Source organism: Gymnoscopelus microlampas (genome assembly GCF_963454915.1).
Source record: "Gymnoscopelus microlampas genome assembly, chromosome: 9".
NCBI lineage: Eukaryota > Metazoa > Chordata > Actinopteri > Myctophiformes > Myctophidae > Gymnoscopelus > Gymnoscopelus microlampas.
In genome coordinates, this window is record NC_139946.1 from 14,934,946 (window position 1) to 14,947,012 (window position 12,067).

Sequence of the window (12,067 nt, forward strand, 5' to 3'; positions counted from 1 at the left end):
TTGACCTTGCACGTTCTTCTTCTCACAGAACAATGCAGAGTAGTTAAAAGTGCGTTCGCCCGTCTGTACATGATAGCAAAAATAAACGCATATTTTATAGGCTACTTCGGCTGTGTCGGCTGTTTTAGCTATTTGTGAAAATGTTTTGAAGATTTTTTACATTTTTGGAAAATGTAAAAAGATCTTATAACTATAAGATCATTATTTTTTAAACAAACATTTTTGTATTAGAAATGTAATAAAAAAAAATTAGGCTTTCCGGGTGGCACACACACAGTGGTAAAGTAGCTGCCCACCAACGCAGAGTTTGGTGGTTCAACTCCACCGTGGTGCATCCGGCTTCGACGAGCGCCTATACGATCACAATTGGCCCGTGTTCAGGGCAGGGTGATGGTTGTCACTGCACGCACTCCTATGGGCCATGGGGGCGGCACCTGTCAGCGGGGAGTGTTGGGCGGGAAGAGTATAGGCTCTACGAAGGCTCTTTGTCCTCCCGGTGGTGGCTCCTCGTTGGTAGGTGTGTCAGTAGAACACAACAGCAGTGACTGACAACACAGAAATATAAGAAGGGAGGAGAAAAAACATAAAAATAAATTGTAAGAATGTAATGAAAATGTTATTTTTGAAGGGGAAACGTCTTTAAAATGTCACTTCGTGCCACGCTGCGAGCTTGTACATCTGCTATTTATTTTGAACATTTTTGAAAAATCTTGAAAGTGTGAGAACTACTGATTTAGAAGGCATTTGTAGAACCGACCTCAGGTCTTAATGTGAAAATATCATCATGTCGGCCACATATAGCAGAATGACAGACAGCTTTTAGAGTGCAGTCAGCCAGCCTGTCAGAGGAGAGGAGGTAAGCCCCTGGACTGAGCTAAGTGGGGCATCATGTCTGGGTTATGCGCTCCCTCTATCTCACCCTCACTAACTTATTGGCAGGGTGCCCACAGAGGGATATGAGAGGCCTTGCTCACCGCCGTTTGTCTGTGTCTGTTTGAGCCCCGTGCCTGCGCGAGCGCGAGCGTGTGTGTGTGTGTTTGTGTAAGGTAATGTGTGTGTGTGTGTGTGTGTGTGTGTGTGTGTGTGTGTGTGTGTGTGTGTGTGTGTGTGTGTGTGTGTGTGTGTGTGTGTGTGTGTGTGTGTGTGTGTGTGTGTGTGTGTGTGTGTCAGTGGTGGAAGAAGTACCGACATTTTTTACTTAAGTAAAAGTATCAATACCACAATGTGGAAATATTACTGTTAGTCTGGTGTTCAATATTTACTTGAATAAGAGTACAAAAGTATTGGCATCAAAATATACTTAAAGTACCAAAAGTAAAAGTGCTCATTATGCAGTATGTCCCATTTCACAAGTTTGTTATGTATAAAAATCATGTATACTGTATCATGTATATTGAAAATATGCAGATCTACAAGCTTGAAATAGCTGAAGTATACACGGTATAGGGTTGAAGTGGTGAATGTATGTTTTGTAGTAATATTCAAAATCTTCAAAGTAACTAGTAACTAAAGTTTTCAAATAATTGTAGTGGGCTAAAAGTACAATATTTGTCTCTGAGATGTAGTGGAGTAGAAGTAAATGTATTGAAAATTGAGAAAAAATACCTCAACATTTTACTTAAGTACAGTACTTGAGTACATGTACTTAGTTACTTTACGTGTGTGTGTGTGTGTGTGTGTGTGTGTGTGTGTGTGTGTGTGTGTGTGTGTGTGTGTGTGTGTGTGTGTGTGTGTGTGTGTGTGCGCGCGCACACTGTTGAGTTTTTATGTGTATGAGCACACAGAACATTGGCTTGTATGATAAATTGGTACATTTATCAGCCTATAACTGTTTGAGCGTGTGTGTGTGTGTGTGTGTGTGTGTGTGTGTGCGAACGTACACCTTCGTACCACCCAGTGCAGACTACAGTGAACTAGAGTATCGGTCGGGTGGAGTAGTGACGTGCTCGCCTGTCGGTAACGATATCCACCTGTGAAGTGTCGGGTGGGGGGTTGGGCGGGCGGGGGTGGGGGCTCAGAGGACCAATCGATCAGAACCGCAGAAGCACGGACTTGGGCGACAACACCAGCAGAGCTGTCAGTGGGGTGGGTGAGGAGACAGATAGGCCTTCTTGACATGTTGCAGGCCATTAAAGCATGCAGATAATGTGGGAAAAGAGCTCCAGAGAGAGAGACAGCCAGAGCGACTGGGAGCTGCGGTAGACTATAGTGCTGAGAAACAGAGCAGTCCCAGCTGGTTTGGTTTAGAGCCCCTAAGCTATTGTAGCTAACGGAGCCGGGTCAAATAGTAGGTGGAAGTCATTTTTCAAGCTTGTTCTAAGCTCCTCGGCGTAGCATATGGGGTGGGGGTTTCGCTACCTCAGCTTAAATCACTGTATTCTGTAGGTATAGCGCTCACAAGCACGTGAAAGCATACTGTACAACGTTGCTGTCGGGCAGAAACCTCTTATCTCCATTTTTTTACTTAATTTGTGTTTTTTTTTAAATGTACACCCTACTTGATCATACTACAGCGTCACACAAAAGCATCAAAAGTAGCAGATTTGTAAAGCGTCACGTTTTGAGCTTGTAGATCTGCTACTTTTGCTGTATTTGAATTTGAATCCTGTAAAGTAACAGTTTTGGACATAATGAGGTTTCCACCCGATAGAGACGATAGGTACTGTAGCATACGGAATCAACCTCATCGACGTGTGCTATTCTTATTGTGTCCCACGTTTCTGAAAAATTATCGTATGAAAGATTCACTTTCCGCAGTAGTCTTGCCTTATTTATGAAAGAATTGATTTCCATCCATTGCAGTAGTGAACAAAAACATGTTCTACTCCTTACACACAGACTGTGTTAACATTTTTTTACCACATATAAAGTATTCATGTCAACCAAAAAAAAACTGTCAACCGCAGTGCAACCATGATTGCGTTATCGGCCCAAAAGCCACAGAAGCAAAGAGATATTCATACTTATAAGCCAGCTCTGACATGAGACAATGCTTCAAAGCTTCAGAGAAACTCAATCCCACATACTGTAGGGAACTGCTTCTCAAACTTTTTTGTGCCAAGGACCCCCAAAGTGATATGTAATTTGGCCGTGGACCCCCATCTGAAAATAGTTTGTGCCAGAGATCCCCAGAAGAGAAGATTTGTGTTGATAAAATTCAAAAGTTCAATGTCTGAAAATGCACATTATTCAAAAGTTAAATGACTGAAAATGCACATTAACATGAATCCAACACATTAAAATTAACATTAATTTACACAACACTGATGACAGTGCTGTCAAACAAGTCTATGAAGCTATCTATGAAATCTTTGAAAAAGTTTAATCTGCAACACAATTTTATACAATATGTAGTGGGGGGTCCCTGCTTCATCTGTCTCTCTAAGGTGTCCTTGGCCTTAAAAAATGTTGAAGACCCCTGCTCTATAGCAATGATTACTATGAGAATATAGTGCTTTAACCTTTTAACCAAAAAAAAACCAAAACGTTTTGCGTTAACCATAAAACATCCCCCTACCCTATACCTTTAAGTAAAAACCAACAGTGCTTCAACTGTGGCATGGAGACACAGCCACGGGAACAGTGAGAGTTTTTTTGGCAGAGGCCTCGAACCGCGAGTCTCAAGGTTACCGAGGTACCTGCTGGAGCGCCGGAGAACAGGTGTAGCGCTGCCCCGTTAGCCATGTAAATGAAATCATTAGTGCCAGGCTCAGAGACGCGCTGTCTCCGCGGGATTGGGGGGAGGAAGCCGCGACCGTCTGTTTAGCTCACCTGTCACACTCAGAAAACGGCACTCATGATTTAATTAAGCCAATGAGCTGTGCCGGGAATGAAAGCTCAAAACCCTGGCGTGCTGTGTGGCTGTGGCTGAGCCATTGTCTTCCTGCCCGTCGGTGGTGTGCACACAGCACAAAAACTATGGGCATCGAAGTAGTTCTCAAACTTTTTCGTGTCAAGGACCCCTAAAATTGATATGTTGTCCCCTCATCTGAAAAGAGTTTGTGCCAGGGTGCCAAGTGATTAAAATGATTATAATGCTATTAACTATTTTTGTTGGGAACCGGAACCAGGGCCGGATTAACCCTTCTTGGTACACAGTTTTTGTAGATCTGTCATTTTCGCCCCAGAATATTCACCTTCGATGGCATGCTCCAGAATAGAGACACATCCTGTGTAAAAGACAACAGCTTTGTGTGTACGTGTGGGAGAGCATCTCTCTGATCCACACATTTGCATACGGTGGCTTAATTCTAATCGCACCGCCAGTCTCCCAAGCAGGTGATGTAACCAAGCATAAACAGGTGGGGGGTATGGCTGGTTTGACAGGGAGAAATTGAGGGAAAAATGCAATGCAGGAGCAGATGGCATGTCCTCATGCGACGAGAGTGGGAGTGTAAAGCCCCGAGCAGCACAGGCCTACCGTTTGACCAGACGCTTTATTTGACAAACCAGCAGGTGGGACAGTGTTACTGATGGTGGGGGGGCATTCAGCTCTGTACCTGCAACCGTTCCACGCCTCAGCTTGAGTTTCCACAGTGCTACTATTTATTTCCTGCACATGTCACCGTCTCTCCCACTGTCTCAAAGACGAGAAATTGAATTTCCCGTTGCTCGCAATGCATCAGGTAGTCCCAAAGTCTCGTACGTAAGGCAATACATTTTATTTGTACCCAAGAATATGACTGCTGCAAAAAAGAAACCTCCATACAGTAAGCGAGGAGGCAGCAATTATTATCGCCACAGGAGCCAGACGGGGGGAAAAGTTGTTTCTCTCTTTGTCACACGCAAATATAATCTCTACTCCGACTCATAAAATGTCCATCTACTGTATAATAGACACTTGACGAGAGCAGACCCCCTTCCAGTGTATCTTACTCATATTATTGAGCATTTCCCTTCCAGCCGAAGACAGTAGAACACACTTGTAGAATTGATCGGGTGTCAGCATGCAGTAGTAATAACTCTGGCTCATTTTGCATCGAAAATACAGGATTCCTCCTCCTCGTCTCTCCTCCTGCCGCTTTGGGAGACTGATGCTGCGATGAGAGGGAGCGGAGGGGGTGATCAATGATCCCTCTGCCTTTGTGAGAACACCTTAATACGCCTCGGATGTTGCATCGATTTGAGCGCTGAATGATTCAGTGGATCGACTCACTGACACCGACTTGGCACGCGAAGGCACGGCACTGCCGAAGCGAGGCGCGCAGCACCGCCCCTGCTCCACCGCCTGCTCCACTCGGATCAGTAAAAGTCTCAAGCAGAGATTTGGGTGGGGGGGTGATACGCTGAATCCTCAATCTGTGCTGAAAATCGATGCAATATCCTCATGATGAAACAGCAGGGGGTTGGAAGGAAACCGTGGAGAATAGAGTTGAGAGTCAAAGAGAAATGAATATAATGGCCACGGTTCAGCGGGAGATGCTAAATCTCTCTTGAGTCACTCTGGAAGGTGCTTTGAGTTGTTTTCTTTGTTTTGGTTGCCACTTAGTTTCTCTCTCTCTCTCTCTCTCTCTCTCTCTCTCTCTCTCTCTCTCGCCTCTGCTTGACTGCCGTTTTCCTCTGCTGTGTCTTCTTGCCATCAAACAATGACATTCAATCTTCTCATTTTGATAATGCCGCCTGAGCCTTCTTAGCAAAGAGGCAAACAGGGTGATGCAAATTAAAGTGGCGTTCGTTTTAACCAGAGGGGGGGAAGAAAAACATGAGATAAAACATAACTGCGGGGCACTCGAAAGAAGCCCGCCGGCGTGCTGAGAAAATGGCAGTGGCGTAGCCTGCAGCCGGTGTGGTTACAGAGAGCACATAATGACCCTGGAGATGGAAAATATTTCACTGCACAATAGCCACCAGCTTAATGTGAAATGAAGCCACTTTACTAACTAATGGCGGCAATTATGCATCTGAAGAGGCTGCTCTAAAAACATTACCCACCACCACCACAGGACCGGTGCTTCCATCAGGCATACCCACCGATGCGGAATACATTAGAAAGCATTTTTGGAATATAAGTACTGTAGCTGTAATGCGAAAAAAAATAGAAAAAGGAAAAAGGAAGGAAGGTTAAAGGATCTACACCATGAATTAAAAAAATAAAAAATAATATTTGATATCATATTGATTATGTCCCTCAGATGTTTTTCAAAAGGTTTGAGCCTAAATCAAGCCTCAGATATACTCCCAGGAGATAAAGCACTTTCACCTGCAATACCACATTGTCCTGATTTGCACGTGGCGCTATTGAGCCAGTTTGTATGCATGTTATCTCCTGGTTCTGAGTGGAAAAAGTTTTTTTTTTTTTAAGTTCCCTAAATTGGAACTGAAAAACGGGAGGGATTGTACCCCTAGTGACGTCACTTTCGGGGCCAAATCAGTTTGGCCTGTTTTGAGACCAATTTACATAAAACCCCAGATATGCTGTGAAAGCCTGAGTGCTCAAACTGGGGTATTGTTTGGGATAGAAGAGAAGTAGGGGAAACCAAAAACACACAAAAAAGAAGGAAAAGTTCAAATTCATGGTGTAGTCCCTTTAGGACGACTTCACCCTTTTTCAGTATATCTCCATATACAGTAATTGGTCCTCACTAATGCTCATGATAAAATGGTGCAATTGTTTTCTACATTGTCTGTGTCTCATAGGAGGGCTGTGGACACTTCAGAACCAGCCTACCAGTGACATCATCGTCAGGCACTTTTTTTTTTTTTTTTCAAACAAGATTTCCAATTTTTCATTTGAATTTTTATTAAAGCGAGAACAATGGCTTCCATTATAATATATATATATTTTTACCGAATGGGTTCCCAGATTGCTTTCTTCTCGGCAGCTGATGCTAGTCAGGACTCTGGCACGTCAGAAAACAACGTTCTCTCATGTTCCACAACGGGTTACAGGTGGAGAATTCCAAACATGTGGCCCTTTGACGCCACTCTCAACAGATTGAGGCAAACGCACACGCATTACACAAGAAGAACACACACTTGTGCTCATACCCGTACAGGCACACTTATCATGTGAGTGCGAACACAAGGGCGCGCACACACAGATCTATGTGCACACGCACACCACACACACACAGACCTCTGTATCGTCTCTGTCGGGTGGAAACCTCTATGTCCAAAACTGTTACTTTTCAGGATTCAAATACGAAAATAGCAAGAGTAGCAGATCTACAAGCTCAAAAATAATGTAGGGCATTGATTTACGAAAAAACACAACAAGTTCAAATATGGAGATAAGAGGTTTCTAACCGACAGCAACGATATACAAACACAGCAGCTGGAAACATTGTTGTGCACACACTCAGGCACGCACATACGTGCATGTTGACTGATGTGGCATGTCATGTATTTTTGACGGCAGACCGGAGACAGCTCGCTAAACAAGGACGTTTACCATTCACTGGAATTGATAACAATCATCGCCCACACATTTCTGGATAAGCGGTGTCAACATGCAACATTTTTGCCAGATAAACGATGACTCGTAAGCAAAGTCATGGTCCTATCATCATCATCATGGACACATGCAGTTACACAGCAAAATCCTGAGTGTAATGTTAACTATGGATCCTTCTAGGTCCATTTATACACTCTCTATTTGGGTATATTTTGTGGTCCTACATAGGACTACAATGGGAAAAAGTCCACTGGACTTGGTGTTATCCTTTCATCCAGACAGCCAGGCAGGTAGTGATCAAAACCCATGGTTGGGTGTTTTAATAAAGGTGAACAGAACAGATAACAAACTCAAACTAACATGAAGTGACACCAAACAATGACTCGACAAGAACTGACTGGGGAACAAGACTAATATACACATGCAGGACTGATTACACATACGATACAGCTGGGGAAGACAATAACATATAACTAAGAAAACTAGAACATAACACATAGAAATACAAGACCATGACCTAGAAGACAAGACAGAGCCGTCCCCTCTAGGGTCCCCTCTAGGGACGGCTCCTGACGTCCCACAAAGTCAATGATGAAGAGGGAGACGAGAGGAATGTAGCGAGTGGACAAGAGCTTGAGAGCGCAGGTGTGGGTGGGCAGGCAGGGAAAGGGGCTGAAACCCCCCGGAGCTTTCTTCCACTTCTAATGGGAGATGGGGTCCGAAGGACAGGGAAAGGGGCTGAGACCCCCCAGAGCAATCTTCCACTGCCAACGGCATAGGGATGTAGAACCAGGTGTAGACAGGCTGTGGTCAGGGTGCCGTCTGCTGGGCCCAGTCTGGTCGACAGCCAGGCAGGTAGTGATCAAAACCCATGGTTGGGTGTTTTAATAAACGTGAATAGATAACACAAACTCAAACTAATGAAGTGACACCAAACAATGACTCGACAAGGACTGACTGGGGATTGGGGAACAAGACTAATATACACATGAGGACTGATCGTCTCTGTTGGGTGGAAACCTGTTAACCTGTCCAAAACTGTTACTTTTCAGGATTCAAATTTAAAAAAAATAGCAAAAGTAGCAGATCTACAAGTTCGAGCTTGTGGTACTTTTGACTTTTGTGTGATGCTGTAGTATGATCAAGTAGGGCATTAATTTACAAAAAAGAAAATGTGTGTGTCTGTGTGTGTATCATAGTACCTACCTCCAGTATGATAATGAGTAACTATTACAAAGTACTCAGTCAGGTACAATGGGTATTCTAACGGGTACAACAGGCATTGCAAAACTGAATGGGCATGCGTTCCCAATGGGCATTGCCCTAGTATAATACAATAACCCAAAATAATGTATCTACAGTATATCTTGGACACACCTTCACTGGATAATTTGTATATATTTTTTCAATGGCAATATATACGGAAACATAGGCATAGTGCTTTCAGCACCCATTAGAGCCTAACATATGCCATTTGTTTGACATGACTTAATTCGGGGTGCATTTGATCCGCACAGAAGATGGATGAGCAGAAATACCACGGCCAGAAAGGAAACAAACACAACACTATGAGAAATCAAGCTCTCTTCAGAACCCAAACTGTGTTTAAAGAATGGGAGGTGTGAACAGACAAGCGTTAGTAAAGGCTGGTTTCCCGCAAAACACGATGAGGGGCGTTCAAAGGCGGGTGAGGACAGCCGTCATCGGCCTGCTCACACCTCTGCACCCTCATCCCATCCATTTTGTCCTTCTCCCCGTCTCCTCACGACCGCCCCTAACCTAACCTCTCCTCGTCTGCCTCGTTCTTTCACATGGCTACTGTATACTGTCTGGGGCGATGAGAGATTTACAGGCCCTTGCGGGTGAACGAGGTCTGGGAACAGACTCTGAGTCAGAGAGAGAGAGAGAGAAACAGTGGGTGCATCATGATCTCTATCTGTGACAGTGAAGCATGCAGCAGGTATGTAGCATTTCCACTGCAGCATGATAAGACAAACTGTTTCAGAAAATGTCAAGAGGCGTGGTAGGAAGAAGACCAGATGGGGGTCAAGATGTCAGAATTGACTTTGCTTTACTGTCACAGTCACAGATTGTCCTCTGATTGATTGTAAGCGTCTAGGTGTTGTATGTCTATGTATGTTCCCTGCATGGTCTAGGTTTCCTGGTTCTATGTTTCTGTTTGCCCCATCTGTATCTCATTTGTAATCATCCCGCATGTGTATATCAGTCTTGTTCCCCTGCAGCCAGTTCTTGTTGTCATTGTATTGTGTCACGTGTTTTAGTTTGTCTTGGGATGTTCACGTTCACCTGTGTCCTTTATCAAAACACCCACTAATGGTTTTGGACACCTTGCCTGGCTGTTTTGCGGTTCTCACCTCACCAGCACGTGACAACAAGTAGTGGTTCTCAAACAATTGTCCAGGACCCCCACATTGATATTTATTTGGCTGCAAACTCCCATCTGGAGAAAAAAACAACAACATTGTGCCAGGGACCCCCAATAATCTTTTTTTTCCAAACTTTGTTTATTGGATTTTCCACAGAGGCATTCAACATTAAAAGTTGATATTATGCAGATACGTAATTTCCTCCAGTGCAATACAAAAAATCACACCCTGTGTGAAGGAAGCGGTGCCTTTGGGGCGGGGCTTAACTCATTTCAGTTCGTCCCTATTGGTCGTCTGAGTCCACTTACCAAATTTGTACTTGGTAGCATGCTGCAAACTCGAATAATGGCTGTTTAAAGCCCAGCCAATGGGCAGACAGAGGGGGCGGGGCTTAAGTAATTACAGTTCGTCCCTATTGGTGGTTTTAGTCCATGTACAAAATTTGTACTCCGTAGCTGCGAACTTGAGTTATGGCTGTTTAAAGGCCAGCCAATAGGAAGACAGAGGGGGCGGGGCTTCAGCAATTCATGCTGTTTAAAATCCCGTGCTCATCCCGTGCTCATATGGGCGGACAGACATAACATACGCTGGGGGTCCCTGGAACCCTGGGGCGGGGCTTCAGCAATTCATGCTCGTCCCTATTGGTGGTCTAAGTCCACATACCAAATGTGGACTTGGTGGCATGCTGCAAACTGGAGTTATAGCTGTTTAAAATCCTGTGCTCATCCCGTGCTCATACGGGCGGACGGACATAACATACGCTGGGGGTCCCTGGACCCCTCTTTGATAACTTCAGCAATTCATGCTCGTCCCTATTGGTGGTCTAAGTCCACATACCAAATTTGGACTTGGTGGCATGCTGCACACTGGAGTTATAGCTGTTTAAAATCCCGTGCTCATACGGGCGGACGGACATAACATACGCTGGGGGTCCCTGGACCCCTCTTTGATAACCAGTGGCACGTGTGGCCAATGAGAGGAGAGATGGCATAGGCAATCTCCAAGTGTGTGTGTGTGTGTGTGTGTGTGTGTGTGTGTGTGTGTGTGTGTGCGTGTGCGTGCGTGCGTGCGTGCGTGCGTGCGTGCGTGTGTTTGTTTGTATGTGTTTCTTCTTTGCCGTGCTCATCCCGGGCTCATACGGACACGGAGACAAAGTCAAGTGTAGAGCGGTTGGCACCGCTAAAAATGCAATAAATGGATTGTATTAACACATCACTCAAAACATACAGGAAATACAGGTAAAAAAACCAAACAGATAGCACAAATAGCACAAAAACAAATAGCCAAAGTGTAAGATAGGATTAATAATATACAGTACATTCACTCACTCACTCACTCAATCAATACAATTCATTGACAAAGTGCTTCCAGGCTTGTACATGGATTATGGTTACAGTCGCAGCTGTACTGTACAGAAGAAATAATGAGCGGTAGAATAGTGACAATGCACTGAATCGTTGTGCCCCATAGGTGTTTACACTGAAGCAGAATGAAACATATGAAACGCCGACCGAGTTATCGTGTTTGAACAGAATCCCCGAGCCGGGGGAAGTGTCCTCGTGATGTGCAGACTAGAGACATGAGGGAATGGAAGAAAAAAGGGCCGACATGAAAGCAAAGCACACAAAGGAAGATGGAGAGAGAGATAGAGAGAAAGACATACAGTAGACACAGTTACTTCAAAATACCCTGTCTGTGTCTGTCCCAAGTTTCTAGTTATAGGCTTCTGGGGTGCAACACCATCTGTAGGGAAATCACAGAATTCAATGACAAAAAATGCAAATTCCGCCGGGTTGACCTCTGAGTCAACCAAATCTGATTAAACACGCTTGAGGCAACATTTACGTTAAGTCGGATTTATACTTCGGTCGTACTTCTGCTGTCGCATGTGCCGAAAATAGCCGATCTACAAGATCACAACAGGTCGCGATGCGACTTTCTGTGAGCTTGCAGAGTTGCTATTTTCGACGTTTGAGTATAAATTAAACATTTGAGATTCATTGATGTCTCTCTTTTGCCGCCAATACCAATTCTCAGCAGTAAATTAGCGTACCTTAAAGTATCGATCTATCCTGCACATTGATTCGTTATTTTAATTGAACATTTATCAATCAATATGGCAAACAATTAGCCTTGGGTCTCTGGCCACAACCTGGGTACAATTTAATCATTTTTTTCCTGTTATTCAGAGGGGATCCTATTACAGAGACATAGTGTTTCTATGTAAGAGAAACATTCTCTTGTTAGCCTGGCCCGAACCCAGTGTCTGTATCACTATCATCAATTA